Source organism: Dama dama, chromosome 32 (genome assembly GCF_033118175.1).
Source record: "Dama dama isolate Ldn47 chromosome 32, ASM3311817v1, whole genome shotgun sequence".
Classification (NCBI taxonomy): Eukaryota; Metazoa; Chordata; class Mammalia; order Artiodactyla; family Cervidae; genus Dama; species Dama dama.
Genome location: NC_083712.1, coordinates 34,821,299 through 34,838,110, shown reverse-complemented (window position 1 = coordinate 34,838,110; position 16,812 = coordinate 34,821,299). Strand labels below are relative to the sequence as shown.

Genomic DNA, 16,812 nt, shown 5'->3' with positions numbered 1-16,812 from the left:
AAGATTTTTCATGAAGAAATAATAAAAAGACAGACAAAGAATTATATATATGAATATTCATTTAAATATTAGAACAAATACTTTTAAAATAATCTAAATTCTAATGAGGGCAGTGATATAATAACACTAAATTCAGAAATTGCACTATTTGTAGACACTGAAAATAGTGTTTCAAAGATTGACATGGTAAAATACATAGTCTACAAATATCAAATAAAAAGAGTTAAAATATTGCTAGGTATATTTTTATTTTCCTTTTTATAATTTTCTGTATTCTCTAAATTTTCTATAATAAATATATTCTACTTTTGTAATTGGTAAGCCAGTTATAATTTTAATATAATGATGTGACAGTTCATTAAGGAATTATTTATCAAAGTTAATTTTTCTAACAAAGTTTCAGTAACTAAATATGTTTCTTCATAGAAAATTATTAATTCATGATGATTATATATTTATTTATTATCTATCTTCTTTAGTAGAATGTCAGCTTCTATCTTTGTATTTGTACTATAGCTCTATGTAACAAGAGATTTCTGCCCTAAGGGAAATTCTGTCTGTACCATCCAATACAGTAGCCACTAGACGGATCCATGTAGTGACGGAATACTTGAAATGTAGCTAGTGCAACTGAAAACTTGAACTTTTTATCTTATTTAATTTTAATTAATGTAAATGTAAATTTATGTAGTCAAACTCTGTATGGACAATGTAATTCTAGAGCCAGAATCGTTCCAGGCAAAGAGTATTTGCTAAATGAACACTTGTATAATGCTTGGGCATTATTTGATGACACTGGGATAAGAACAGAGATAAAGTTAGTATTATCCAACATGTATTGAAAATATTCCTATTGAAAATTCCTAATATCAAAACAAAATGGGCAACAGTGGCTCCAATGATACTGAGAAATGCTTGTCACTCAGCTGTGTCCAACTCTTTCGGACTGAAGCCTGCCAGGCTGCTCTGCCTGTGAGATTTTTCAGGCATGATGACTGGAGTGGGTTGCCATTTCCTTCTTCAGGGGCTCTTTCTAACCCAGGGATCAAACCCAGGTCTCCTGCTCTAGCAGGCAGCTTCTTTACCACTAGCGCCACCTAGCACTGTAAATATGAAATCGTTTAATCCACTAATTCAATCTCAAAAAATCTGAGTAAACCATTTCCTCTCATTTTACACACAAGGAAATGGAGACACAGAGAAGTAAGGTAACTTATTCAAGGACAGGCAGCTAATGAAGGCTGGGTTCAAGTCTAGGTTGCCTGGGTTCTCTTGTGTTCTTAGCGTCTGTAATATAATGTCTAGGTGAGCAGATACCTCCTAATGACTGGGATGGTGTTTGTTGTCAAAGCTACAGGTTTAACTGTACAGCCAGATGGATTTGGATGGATTTTCTAAGTTAAACTCCCTGTATCCAAGCACAGCGAGCATAAGGCATAGTGCCTTTGTTTTGTTTGGTTTGCAAGCATCTACACCACGGGTCCTCAACCTCCAGAATCTAATGTCTGATGATCTTAGGTGGAGCTGATGTAATAATAATAGAAACAAAGAGCATAATAAATGTAATGTGCTTGAGTCATCCCCAAACCATCCCTTGCCCCCTGTCCTTGGAAAAACTGTCTTCCATGAAACCGGTCCCTAGTGCCAAAAAGGTTGGGGACCGCCTATCTACACAAACTCTTGAAATTCATCCAATAAACATGTACTTTGTGAAACTGAGTGTCAGAGGTTGTGTTAGGTTCTGGAACTGCAAATATAAAGAAGCTATGTTACCTTCCTTCCAGGAGTTCTTACACTAGTAAAGAAGTGTTCATAAAAGCAGATTATAAAATGTGATCAGTACAAAGATGAAAACATAAAACTAGATTCTGGAAGCCAAGAGAGAGAGAAACACTTGGAAAGAATGGATCCTGACAGTTGGGGGCCCCTATTTGACTCCACTTTTGTTCTGCAAACCCCCTGACCCTCATTCGTGCTGTAAGACCCCCCAGAGTCATGGTCACAACTTGTAGATTTGTGTTTGACCCACATCTGCCATTGTTAGCTGGTGACTTCAGGCAAGTTGTTTTTTCTTTCCATAAAGAGTTCAAACATCCCTACCTCATGGATTTTTAAAAAATGAAAGTAAAAGTGAGATCTTACTGAAAAGATCCAGTGCAAAATGTAAACCACTATGCCAATGTCAGGAATCTCTCTGATTAGTTCAACTATACCATTGAGAGAGGGTAGAAAAGCAAGGGTTTTATCCTAAAAACTCTTGGGGACTAGATGACAGGCCCATACATGAATAATGAATGGAATAGACTCCCTGGAAGGTGTCTAGACTTCAGGAGGAGGGGGCGGTATCTGAACTAACATCATCCCAAAGGATCTCATTTGCAAAATGTACTGTTAGTGCCTGGGTTGGCACAAGTGAGTTGCATTACAGAAGTCTGGTTGGAAGATGAAAGATAAAGGACAGCAAATGGAGTGTGCAAGGTGGTGTCTGCAGGCATCGCTGGTGACAGTGTAGATCTACATGTGATATTAGTGGATCACAAGAGGGAGAAAGCAGAGGGTCCAGGAATATTTGAGAAAGAATAGAAATCTGTGAACTATAACTTGAGACTCATCAGTTTGGCATAAAAAACCCACGTTTGTGAAACACCATACAGCCTTAAAATTGACTCTCAAAAATAGTTTCCCTTTAGTCTAACAAAGAAAAGAGTAAATAAAACCCTAACACCAGACAGTTTGCCTTAAGCTGTATCACCCAGATTTTGCAAGTAAATAAAAAACCTAGAAAGCTTAAGTTATTTGCTCAAGGCTTCACAGTATAACCAATAAATAAGAAAGAATTTCTGATGTGAAGACCATTTATTTCCACCACACCGTAGCAAATAGGCACAGTACAGGGAAATGAAGTTGGCCAAGTTGGTTAATGACTGATGTCCCTGGAGAATAAAGTGAAATTGCAATTTAACAGGAGAGTCAGGCCTGGATAAGCTGGGTTGCCAGCTCTGTGGACCATCTTAGATCTATTTATGAGCCTTTAAAACAATCAAAAAAAAAATTTTTTTTTTTTTTTTTTGGCCTCACCTGCTGGCATGTGTGATCTTCCTTCCCCAGCCAGGGGTCAAACCGGCAGCTCCTGCATTGGAAGGGCAGTCTAAACCCCTGGACCGCCAGGGAAGTCCCTATGACCCTTTTAACTGGGATTGATATTAATCAAAATTTATTCAAGATTTTCAGTGAGTTAAACAGGAGTAGAGGGTTACGTCAACCTTTAACCAGATTAAGGATGGCTTGGCCTTCCCCAGGCAAACTCACTTTCCTGGAGGCCTGTCTGCAATGGCCAGAGGCTGTCTTCTTTGTCAGCAGAGCTCTGAGAATTTGCCTGAAAACAGAAGTTCCTTGGGCTGCCCTGGGGAGCCTGGCATCCCTTGAAATCCGCTTATGAAAGAGGGCTTTTGCCTGAAGCTCTAACTATCTCTTAAAAGGCAAGGGAAGAGAGTGGCAAAATATGCAAGGGATTCCAGCAAGAGAAATGAATTTGGCCTTCATTACCTAACTTTGCAGACAGAAATCTCTCAGAGCGGCACGCCTCGACTTTTATTGTGCAGCAATCTTGTTAAAATACAGATTTTTAAACAAGGGATCTTGTTAAAATGCAGATTCTAATTCAGCAGACCTGGGGTGGGGGTGGAGCTTCTGCATTTTTAACAAGCTCCCAGTTGATGCTGACGATGGACCACAGGTTCAGTAGCAAGTTTAGAGCATCCGCTTACAGATAGAATTTGCCCCAATTCTCCACTTGCTTTCTCTGGAGCAGAGAGTCTCAGAATTTAGGTCACATTAGAATTTCCTGAGGACCTTGGAAAAAATGCAGAGTTTGATTGGGTAGACCTGGGTGGGGTCTAGGAATTTGCCTTACTAATAAATACCTCAGCTGTCCCATTTTCTAATTAATGTAGCTTTAGGGGAAGTACAGTGGGGACCCAAAGTACCCAGCAATGCTCCAGAGATGCTCAACGGGGCCAGTACGCAGCTTTTGGGACCAGTAAGTCTTAGCTAGTGAGAGGTTCCTTTAACTGGCTGCTGCTGCTAAATTGCTTCAGTCGTGTCTCTGTGCAACCCACAGACGGCAGCCCACCAGGCCCTCCTGTCCCTGGGATTCTCCAGGCAAGAACACTGGAGTGGATTGCCATTTCCTTCTCCAATGCATGAAAGTGAAAAGTGAAAGTGAAGTCGCTCAGTCATGTCCCACTCCTAGCAACCCCATGGACTGCAGCCTACCAGGCTCCTCCGTCCATGGGATTTTCCAGGCAAGAGTACTGGAGTGGGTTACCATTGCTTTCTCCCCTTTAACTGGGGAACAGTATAAAATTCAATTTAAAAAGTTCAGCCTAGGGGCTTCCCTGATGGTCCAGTCGCTAAGACTCTGTGCTCCCAATGCAGGGGGCCCAGGTTCAATTCCTGGTCAGGGAAATATATCCTACATGCTACAACACAGAGTTCACATGCTGCAACTAAAGCTTCTGCATGCGAGACAAGTGCTCCGGCCTGGTGCACTGGGAAGACCCAGAGGAATCGGGTGGAGAGGGAGGTGGGAGGGGGGATCGGGATTGGGAATACATGTAAATCCATGGCTGATTCATATCAATGTATGACAAAACCCACTGGAAAAAAATAATAATAATTATAAAAAAAAAAAATTAAAAAAAAAAAATAAAGCTTCTGCATGCCATAACTAATACCTGGCACACAAATATATATATGTGTGTGTGTGTGTGTGTGTGTATGTGTGTGTATTTATATGTGTGTATATATGTGTATGTATTTATATATGTATATTTAAATATGTGTTTATATGTATATATATTTACATATGTATATATATTTATTATATATTTAAATATGTATGTATATACGTGCATATATATGAAGTTCAGCCTATAAATTCAGCAAAATAAAATAAAGTTAATGGGGCCTGGGGCTTCTGCATTGCTGGGCAGAGAAAAGGAATCTCAGATCTCTTCTGATTGCACTCTTGCTCATTTCAAGACCTGCAATGTGATGAGCCGCGGAGAGTGACAATAACTGACTCCAGACTCCCAGAAGAGGGCACGTATAACAGCCCCTAGAGGTCTAAACACTCTGTAAGAAGGACAGAGGACACATGTAGCTCTCCAGCCAAAATTGAGTCATATTTTTTTGTTTTCAGAAACTGTTTCTATGGAAACTCACCATCTAGGTCTCTTGGTCTCTGCAAGCAGGGGTCATTTTGAAAGATGTGTGTTTTTTGGTGGATGTAAAGTAGCAATATAGAAGTGAGTAAAGTTGATCCATGATGCAAACTGAGTTGTGTCCCTCTGTGACCTCCCATTCAGATTACTTACCCCCTGGGGAGGAGAGCGATGACGTGGTTTCAGGTGTCCATCCTGAACTATAGGGGAGCACAAGGTGATGGAGAAAAACAAAGTGGGACTGAAAGGGCAGTGAATCAGAACCCAAGAGATTAGTTGATGCAGTCCTGGCTCAGCCACTAAGTGGCTGTGAGGTCTTATACCATCACTGGACCTCACTGGGTCTTATGTCCATCACATAATGGGCATTAGGATAAGATGGTGGGAAGGCATCACTGACTCAATGGACATGAGTCTGAGTAAGCTCTGGGAGTTGGTGATGAACAGGGAAGCCTGGTGTGCTGCAGTCCATGGGGTTGCAAAGAATTGGACACGACTGAGGGACTGAACTGAACTGAACTAAACTAGATTGAATATAAAGTCCCATCTAGCTTGGGAATTCTGTGTTTTCATAACTGCAGCCACTGTTTTCTTCTCATCAGTACTCTGAGGAGCTGAGAGGAGCTAGGGGAGAACTCTTACGAATGCTCACTAAAGAATGCATCACATAGTTTGTGTATTTGACTTACGTACTTCTCTAATTTCACGATGGCATGAAATTCTATGGTGTGAAATACCTTCTACTTGAAAACTTCTGCCTTTTTTTCCTTATTCTTTCTGATCCAGTTATTGCCACAGACTGTATCTCTGATTCCCTAAACCATTCAACTCTCAGATTTAGAATAAATGGAGGAAGCTTGGCTCCTTTTACAGTGACTTCTCCATTAAACTATCATAGGTGGTTTTTTGGGGTTGTTTATTTGGAATATTTAGATGATTTTTTAAAAATACTAGCAGAAGGATGATGACTGATATCTTTCAATCCTGGAGTCTGGGAGATAGACTACAGAATAGATTTGGATCCCTTGGGATATATAAATCGAGAACTTAAGCCTCAACTGCTTTGTGTGAATCACTTAAATTATAGCTAATTATTCCTCCCTCTTTCATCTTACAGATCATTGCTCTTTCTTATTTATCCTTTAGCATATTTCAAAGTGTAAGTGAGCAAATTTAGGTAATATATAATCTAAATTTATACCAAACACGGAAATGACTGGGTATATTAAAGTGAAAATGTCAGTTGCTCAGTCGTGTCTGACTCTGCGACCCCATGGACTGTAGCCCGCCAGGCTCCTCTGCACATGGGATTCTCCAGGCAAGAGTACTGGAGTGGGTAGCCATTTCCTTCTCCAGGGGATCTTCCCCATCTAGGAATCGAACCCAGTTCTCCTGCCTTGCAGGCAAATTCTTTACCATCTGTGCCACCAGGGAAGCTTGGGTAGATTAAAAATATGTTCTAAAACCATGCAGAGAACTTGGTAAGGAGCTCTCTGTGGGACTGAACACATTTCATCGAAAAGTGAAAGTGTTAGTCTGAAAAATCTGGGCCCCTGGGAATGTATCTGGGCAAGAAGAAAGGAGGAATCTTGTTCAGGCTGCAGCCCTGGATCTCCTGCCTGGATACACAAGTCCTGCTGCAGTGCCGATGTCACCAACTCTGTGGACTGAAGGAGGGGCTCATGACCTCTGATTTCCTGGCTCCTCAAGTCTCAGACGGAGATAATAATGCTAAGGTCCTAGGGTGGATATGATAATTAAATGACGCTTATAAAATTCAACAGAGCCTGGTTCAAGGAACTCAGTCAATAGAAGCTAAGCTAATGATAATGAAAAGAGTGTTGAAAGTGAATAGGGGTTGATCTACTGGCAGACGGAACAAACTGTGGAGATAAATTCTACAGCCAAATTCAAGCAAGAATAAAGCCTAACTTGGGAATTAAGGGTCATAAGAACATTTTCTGAAGTTAAATGATTTCAATTACTTTCAATCCACCACTCTTTTGGCGCTTCATTTGTCTGAAAGCCATGGGATTTAAGAGCCGCTGGCTGATAATCACACTTTATAATGCACAACTCAAAAGGAGATGGAAGCTCAATGAAAGGGAATAAATTAATTTGTAGTATTTCTTTTTCCAAGGTGGGTTTCACTGGTGGCTCAGATGCTAAAGAATTCACCTGTAATGCAGAAGACCCAGGTTTGATCCCTGGGTTGGGAAGATCTCCGGGAGAACGTAATGGCAACCCACTACAGTATTCTTGCCTTGAGAATCCCATGGACAGAGGAGCCTGGCGGGCTACAGTCCATGGGGGTTGCAAAGAGTTAGATGCGACTGAGCGACTAACATTTTCACCTTGTTTTCTCCAAGGTATCAACTGCTGATTTTGAGACACATAATTATTGAAATGATAATTGCCTATTGGAACAATTGCCAAGTAGAACATTGGAAGCAAAAAAAAATGAATTACAGAAGAATGGAAAGTTCTGTGGATGATTTTTATTATTTCAAGCCGTTTGTGCTACTTAGCAGTCTTCAGAGAAAAAAATCAATAAGTATTATTTAGAGCTTCCCTCCAGCTTCCAGTGTTTGGGGAACCTTTTCTCTATCAGTGGGCCCATAATTTCATCAATATAGTATCATTAGCACTCCACAGTTAGCAATTAACCTTTATCCAACAAGCTCCATTATAGCTTTAGGAGAAAACTGTCAGTCACAGGGAGTATGCTCAGATTTCAGTGGTACAGCTAGTTCTGTTTAAGAGAGATGAAACAGCTGTTGACGTTAGAGTCAGACCTAAAGTAAGCATCGATTTGAAAACACCAATTTCCTGTTTTTCAGGCAACCAGAGGAACCAAGGGGGTATCTATATCAGTCATTTTTAATTTTGGTAAGAAGTGAAGTGCTTCCCCGTAGGGGAACCATTACATCCTGGTTTCTTGCAGGATTTATTTAACAACTGCTCCATTTCAGATACCAAAATACATATGAGTCCTCCAATAGTTACACTACTTTATTTGTAGAGTACCTTCGCACAGCTACTTCAAATGATCCTCATGACAACAATGGGAGGTTTATGTTCTTAAGAACAGTTATGTTCTTTCTTCTGATTGGAAAGTAACACTCATAAAGGTAAATAAAGTAAACCACCCTTCCTCCCACAGCTATTAAGTAGCACAAAGCCCTGGTCATTCTTACGCACTTTCATAAGTACTTTTGAGCCAAAAGGTGTTCCTGGAGCCATTCCCCAGATCTACCAGTAAATTTCTGGATGACCTTGAAAGTTGCCTTTTTGATACTCAGAGTTCTCAGTTGTAAAATCAGCTGTAAGAACAGGGAGCTGGACTGTAAGCTTGTTTCTAGATGTGAGATCTATGATTCTAGACATCTCCAAATTAATTTTATATCTCAGCAAGACTACTTCAGTATTAATTATTGATGCAGTTACATCACAATGCTCTAGTCGCTGTCCTAGCATATATATTGTAAGAGTATTGATGTTTTTAGTAATATGAGCACACTGTGCAGCCTTTGTCTTTTACATTTTTGCAGAGCTTTTGTTGACTCTTTAAAATAGTGTCCAACGTTTACAGATTATATTTATAATCATATTAACCATTAATTTCCTCCTAAGTCTAAAAAATTGCTTCTGACATGTATTATAAATAACTGGGATGATTTAAGTAGTCAACAGAAAATAACTAAGAGATGGATGGAGTAGCGCTTCATTCATGCTGTTTATGTTAATGTGAATTGGCTGGCATATAAAATGTCATTAGTGAAGGAGAAAAAGATTCCAGAGACAGGTCTACAAATAATCTATGTATTTAGATGAAAAAATTCTAAGTAGAGAAAGAAATGCCCCATTTTAATTTGTCAGAGACTAAATTAAATCTAGAAAGACATATAAGCTTTTATTAAGAAGATTTACTTTTTGTATAATATATAAAGACAGTTGGTTTCAAAGATTAAAATTGAATAAAATCCAGTAGAGAAACAGTGACTTTTTAAATTCAGGAAATCTTTTGCAGAGAGAAAAAAGGATAAAACAACATATGAACTGTATTCAAAAACCCTTGAGAACGTACCTTGGATTGTCTAGCTCTTAAAGAAAAATTCTATGGGCCTTGCTCCTTCATCTTCCTAGAGGCCAACTTTAAAAGGAGTTTGCATTTTCTTTGATTTCATGTTCCACTTACAGCTATGAGGTTTGCAAAGGGTTGAACAGGAATGGAGGAGATCTGGAACCCAATGATTACTGTGATAGACACACTTTATTTATCTTTATTTTATTTATTTTGGGGGAGGGTACTTCTTTCTCAATGAAGGAAATAATTCTGAAGATGACTTCCCTTGAGTCATTTATTCAAAATTCCATATCACTTCTGTTGCAGGTTTTTTTAAAAAAAATTAATTTATTTATTTTAATTGGAGGCTAATGACTTTACAATATTGTGGTTTCTGCCATACATTAACATGAATCGACCATGGGTGTACATGTATCCCTCATCCTGAAACCCCCTCCCACCTCCCTCCCCATCCCATCCCTCTGGGTTGTCCCAGTGCACCGGCTTTGAGTGCCCTATTTCATGCATCGAACTTGGACTGGTCGTCTATTTCATATATGGTAATATACATGTTTCAATGCTATTCTCTCAAATCATCCCACCCTCGCCTTCTCCCACAGAATCTGTGTCTCTTTTGCTGTCTCACATATAGCGTTGTCGTTTCCATCTTTCTAAATTCCAGATATATGTGTTAATATACTGTATTGGTGTTTTTCTTTCTGACTTCCTTCACTCTGTATAACAGGCTCCAGTTTCATCCACCTCATTAGAACTGATTCAAATGCTTTCTTTTTAATGGCCGAGTAATACTCCATTGTGTATATGTACCACAACTTTCTTATTCATTCGTCTGCCAATGGACATCTAGGTTGCTTCAATGTCCTAGCTATTGTAAACAGTGATGCTGTGAACATTAGCGTCCATATGTCTCTTTCAATTCTGGTTTCCTTAGTGTGAATGCCTAGCAGTGGGATTGCTGGGTCGTATGGCAGTTCTATTTCTAGTTTTTTAAGGAATCTCCACACTGTTCTTCATACTGGCTGTACTAGTTTGCATTCCCACCAACAGTGTAAGAGGGTTCCCTCTTCTCCACACCCTCTCCAGCATTTATTGTTTGTAGGCTTTTAGATGGCAGCCATCCTGACTGGCTTGAGATGGTACCTCATTGTGGTTTTGCTTTTCATTTCTCTGATAATGAGTGTTGTTGAACATCTTTTCATGTGTTTATTAGCCATATGTATGTCTTCTTTGGAGAAATGTCTGTTTAGTTCTTTGGCCCATTTTTGATTGGGTCGTTTATTCTTCTGGCATTGAGTTGCATGAACTGCTTGGAGATTAATTCTTTGTCGGTTGCTTCATTTACTGTTATTTTTCTCCCATTCTGAAGGCTGTTTTTTCACCTTGCTTATAGTTTCCTAAGTTGTACAAAAACTTTTAAGTTTAATTAGGTCCCATTTGTTTATTTTTGCTTTTATTTCCATTTCTCTGGGAGGTAGGTCATAGAGGATCTTGCTGTGATTTATGTCAGAGAGTGTTCTGCATATGTTTTCCTCTAGGAATTTTATAGTTTCTGGTCTTACATTTAGATCTTTAATCCATTTTGAGTTTATTTTTGTGTATGATGTTAGAAAGTGTTCTAGTTTCATTCTTTTACAGGTGATTGACCAATTTTGCCAGCACCACTTGTTAAAGAGATTGTCTTTTCTCCATTGTATATTTTTGCCTCCTTTGTCAAAGGTAAAGTCAAAGATTTCCGTGCTTGTGATGGGTCTGTTAAGATTTTCTATTTCTTCTGGTTCATTTTTGGAAGGTTATACTTTTCTAAGAATTCATCCATTTCTTCCAAGTTGTCCATTTTATTGGCATATAGTAGTCTTTTATGATCCTGTGTATTTCTGTGTTGTCTGTTGTGACTTCTCCATTTTCATTTCTAATTTTGTTGATTTGATTCTTCTCCTTTTTTTTCTTGATGAATCTAGCTAATGGTTTGTCTATTTTATTTATCTTCTCAAAGAACAGGCTTTTAGTTTTGTTGATTTTTTGCTATCATCTCCTTTGTTTCTTTTTCATTTATTTCTGCTCTAATTTTTATTATTTCTTTCCTTCTACCCTAGGGTTCTTCATTTCTTCTTTTTCTAGTTGCTTTAGGTGTAAAGTTAGGTTATTTATTTGATTTTTCTCTTGTTTCTTTAGGTAAACTTGTATTGCTATGTACTTTCCCCTTAGCACTGCTTTTACTAAATCCCATAGGTTTTGGGTTGTCGTGTTTTCATTTTCATTTGTTTCTATGCATGTTTTGGTTTCTTTTTTGATTTCTTCTGTAATTTGTTGGTTATTCAGAAGTGTGTTGTTTAGCCTCCATATGTTTGTATTTTTAACAGTTTTTTTCCCCCTGTAGTTGATATCTAATATTACTGCATTGTGATCAGAAAAGATGCTTAAAATGATTTCAATGTTTTTTAATTTACCAAGGCTAGATTTATGGCCCAGGATGTAATCTATTCTGGAAAATGTTCTGTGTGCACTTGAGAAAAAGGCGAAATTCATTGTTTTGGAATGAAATGTCCTATAGATATCAATTAGGTCTAACTGGTCCATTGTGTCATTTAAAGTTTGTGTTTGCTTGCTAACTTTCTGTTTAGTTGATCTATCCATAGGTGTGAGTTGGGTTTTAAAGTCTCCCACTATTATTGTGTTACTGTTAATTTCCCCTTTCATACTTGTTAGCATTTGCCTTACACGTTGAGGTGCTTACATGTTGGGTGCATATATACTATTAATTGTTTTATCTTCTTGGATTGATCCCTTGATCATTATGTGGTGTCCTTTGTCTCTTTTCATGGTCTTTATTTCAAAGTCTATTTTATCTGATAAGAGTTTTGCTACTCCTGCTTTCTTTTGGTCTCCATTTACATGAAATATCTTTGCAGCCCTTCACTTTCAGCCTGTATGTGTCCCTTGGTTTGAGGTGGGTCTCTTGTAGACAGCATAAATAGGGGTCTTGTTTTTGTATCCATTCAGCCAGTCTTTGCCTTTTGGTTGGGGCATTCAACCCATTTACATTTAAGGTAACTATTGATAAGTATGACCCTGTTGCCATTGTTTTATTGTTTTGTGTTCGAGTTTATAAACCTTTTCTGTGTTTCCTGTCTAGAGAAGATCCTTTAGCATTTGTTGAAGAGCTGGTTTGGTGATGCTGAATTCCCTGAGCTTTTGCTTGTCTGTAAAGCTTTTGATTTTTCCTTCATATTTGAATGAGATCCTTGCTGGGTATGGTAATCTGGGTTTTAGGTTTTCTTTTTCATCACTTTGAGTATGTCCTGCCATTCCCTTCTAGCCTGAAGAGTTTCTATTGAAAGATCAGCTGTAATCCTTATGGGGATCCCCTTGTGGGTTATTTGTTGCTTTTCCCTTGTTGTTTTTAATATTTGCTCTTTGTGTCTGATCTTCATTAGTTTGATTAATATGTGTCTTGGGGTGTTTCATTTTGGTTTATCCTGTTTGGGACTCTCTGGGTTTCTTGGGCTTGGGTAGCTATTTCCTTCCCCGTTTTAGGGAAGCTTTCAACTATTATCTCCTCAAGTATTTTCCCATGCCCTTTCTTTTTGTCTTCTTCTTCTGGGACTCCTATGATTCAAAAGTTGGGGCATTTAACATTGTCCCAGAAGTCTCTGAGGTTGTCCTCATTTCTTTTAATTCTTTTTCCCTCTCTGCTTCATTTATTTCCACCATCCTATCTTCAACCTCACTTATCTTATCTTCTGCCTCAGTTATTCTACTGTTCATTCCCTCCAGGGTGCTTTTGATCTCATTTATTGCATTATTTATTATTGATTTACTCTTCTTTATTTCTTCTAGGTCCTTGTTAAACATTTCATGCATCTTCTCAATCCTTGTCTCTAGTCTATTTATCTGTAACTCCATTTTGTTGTCAAGATTTTGGATCATCTGTACTACCATTATTCTGAATTCTTTTTCAGGTAGATTCCCTATCTCTGCCTCTTTTGTTTGGTTTGGTGGGCATTTATCATGCTCCTTTACCTGCTGAATATTTCTCTGCCTTTTCACTTGGTTTAGATTGCTGTGTTTGGGATGCCTTTTCTGTAGGCTGGAAGTTCGTGGTTCCTCTTTATTGTGGAGCCTGCTCCCTGTGGGTGAGGTTGGACTAGTGGCTTGTCAAGGTTTTCCAGTTAGGGGAGCTTGCATCTGTGTTCTGGTGGGTGGAGCTGGATATCTTCTCTCTGCAGTGCAATGAAGTGTCCAGCAGTGAGTTTTGGGGTGTCTGTGGGTTTGGCATGGCTTTGGGCAGCCTGTCTTTTAATGCTCAGGGCTGTGTTCCCGCTTTGCTGGAGAATTAGTGTGGTCCGTCTTGCTCTGGAACTTGGCTCTTGGGTGGAGCTTGGTTTCAGTATATGTATGGAGGCTTTTGGGTGAGCTCTTGTCTATTTAAGTTCCCCGGAATCAGGAATTCTCTGATGTTCTCAAGTTTTGGAGTTAAGCCTCCTGCCTCTGGCTTTCAGTCTTATTCTTACAGTGGCCTCAAGACTTCTCTATCCATACAGCACAGATGATAAAGCATCTAGGCTAGGGACACCCAGATAGTTTCACAGAGTTACATGGAGAAGAGGAGAGGGAGGCGGGAGATAGAGGTGACCAGGAGGAGAAGAGGGGGAGTCAAAAGGGGAGAGACCAATCTAGCCAGCAATCAGTTCCCTAAGTGTTCTCCACAGCCTGGAACACCCAGAGAGATTCACAGAGTTAAACAGAGAAGAGTAGGGGGAGGCAGGAGATAGAGGTCACCTGGGGGAGAAAAGGGAGAGTCAAAAGGGAAGAAAAGAATTAAGCCAGTAATCACACCCCTAAGTGAAAATGGATACCAAAGATTAGATTCTTAAAGGTACAAATTTGATAACAAATACCAAAAAGCAAAGATTAAGAATATAGAGTAGAGGTTAGACTCTCAGAAAACAATATTAAAAATACAAAGCAAAATCAATCACAAAATTTATAAAAAATATATATATGAAATTTGCTTTAAAAATAGGGTCTTTTTTTTTTTTGGCAAGGTAATAGTAGGTTATAAAAATGAAATTTAAAGGAGTAATAAGTTAAATTTAAAAAAATTGATGTGATAATAGTAAAAATATATCTAGGAATTTCTCTGGAGCTGTTGCGGGCAGTGTGGGGTCAGTTCAGTTTCAGATAGTTTCTTGTTACAGCTTGTACTTGTTCTTAAGGTCTATAGGCCTCCTCCAATGCTTAGTCAATGTTAATCACAGGGTTTTAATCTGTTGCACCCCGTCACTTCTAGAGCAGTTCCCTCTTCTTTGTTTATTTTGGCTTCCTCTGTTTGCAAGTCTCTTCAGGGTCTAATTTCCACCCTGGCACAAGGGGGTGACGGTGGTCACTTATTTAGGCTCAGTTGTTCAGTTGTGTTGTGGGGAGGGAGAGTGAAAGTGAAATCGCTCAGTCGTGTCTGACTCTTTGCGACCCCGTGGACTGTAGCCCACCAGGCTCCTCTGTCCATGGGATTTTCCAGGCAAGAGTACTGGAGTGAGTTGCCATTTAGGGACACTACAAACAAATATCACTGGCGTGTGCAGGGAGTGCTCACAGTGTGTGGATCACACTGGGTTTGCCCCAGCTCAAGGCGGTGTGTGCTTCCTGGGTCTACACTGCTCAGGCTCCAGGTTGCCCTGCAGGGGAACTGTCCAAAGCAGGCCCTGCATTTTGTGCACTTGCCAGGTCTAAGCTGCTCGGGTTCAGGTTCTCGGACACTCCACAAAGGCACAGACTCTGTTGGCTGTGCATTTTGTGCCCTTCCCAGGTTCGAGCAGCTCAGGCGGCCAGGTGCTTGCTGAGGGCACTGTCCCGGGTGGGCCGTGCGTCTTGATCACCTCCCTGGTCCCAGCCCGTGGTTCCCCAGGTGCGGCCTGAGCACCACCCCGGGTGTGCCGTGTGTCTCCTCTGGAGAGCTGATCTCTGGCTGCGACCCTCCTGCGAGATGTCAACCGTCCAGGACCCCAGGAAGACGTGATTAGCGACTGGATGCTGGTCTCTGCAGCTGAGATTGGAATAGCCCCTCGCCTCCCGGCTCCGGCTGTCGCCCACCTGCCTCTCTGCCTCCTCCGGTGGGGGCGGGGCCAGTCCACAGCCGACCAGTTCTCCTTTGGTGTTCGCTCAATCCTTTGTTCTGTGAGCGGGCCAGGCTGCGAGTTAGAGCCTTCTGTGGGAAAGTTCTCTCTCTTTCCCTTTTCTCTCTGGTGATCCCACAGTTTGGGTTGCTATCTCATGTTAGCTCCTTCAGATTGTCCTCAGGGCATTCAGGCCTGGTCCTTACCCTAAGCATGCAGCCCACGTCTTCCTGTCCAGCCCCTGCTCGCTGGTGGCGGACGCGAGCATCTGGGCTATCTCTCTGCTGGGAGTTGTGGTTAGGCGTGTACTCTGTAGGGTTTTTTGTTGGTTTTTCTTTTTTTCCCTCCCAGTTATGTTGCCCTCTGAGATTCCAAAACCCCCCACAGACCCACCTGTGAGAGGATTTCCTACTGTTTGGAAACTTCTCGTCCCTAACTCTTTTGTCTCTCTTTCTGTCGCTTATATTTGGTCCTACCTCCTTTCGAAGAGAATGGGCTGCCTTTCTGGGTGCCTGGTGTCCTCTGCCAGTGTTCAGAAGTTGTTTTGTGGAAGTTGCTCAGCATTAAAATGATCTTTTGATGAATTTGTGGAGGAGAAAGTGGTCTCCCTATCCTATTCCTCCACCATCTTGGGACCGCCCCTGTTGCAGGTTTTAATAATGCATACATATAGGTTACTAATGCCTTTTTAGAAACACAACTAACATGCTAGCATTGCTTTTCCTTGTCTTTCACATCAAGTATTATATTACTGTAGTCATCAACGTTACAATTATTATGTGGATTTAAAGTCCTTCTAAAAGCAAATATAAGCAAGAACAGTACTAAGAGGGAAGTTAAAAATGCCTACATGAGAAAAGAAGAATGATTTCAAATAAACAATCTAACTATACAGCTCAAGGAGCTAGAATAAAGAACAAAATACAAATTATTAGAAAAACACAGCTTAACAAGAAAAAATTATGAAGAAATATAAAGATTGAACTCACCTATAACTAGGATGGAGATTGAATCACTAATCAAAAACTTCCCAGTAAGAAAAGCCCAGGACAAGATAGTTTCACTGGTGAATTATATTAAACATTTAAAGAAGAACTAACACCAATCCTTCTCAAACTCATTCAAAAAATTGAAGAAGAGGGAGCACTTTCAAATTATAAAGCTAGCATATCGGTAAGCCAGACAAAGACCACCCCCCCACAAAAACTATAGGTCAACAAACCTGGGTAATATAGATGAAAAAATCCTCCACAAAGTACTAGCAAACTAAATGTAATCACACATTAAAAAGATCACGCATCATGACCAAGTGAGATTTATCCCTGGGATTAAAGGCTGTTTCAAACAATGAAAGTCAATTAATACAATGTACCACATTAACAGAATA

The 16,812-nt window shown here is 39.9% G+C and overlaps 1 non-coding gene across 1 annotated transcript; it reads left to right on the top strand.

Moving 5' to 3' along the window:
- Positions 1-4,394: 4,394 nt before the first annotated feature.
- Positions 4,395-4,467, top strand: TRNAG-CCC (transfer RNA glycine (anticodon CCC)). The gene has a single exon. It is a non-coding gene; the product is annotated as a tRNA-Gly (tRNA).
- Positions 4,468-16,812: the final 12,345 nt, after the last annotated feature.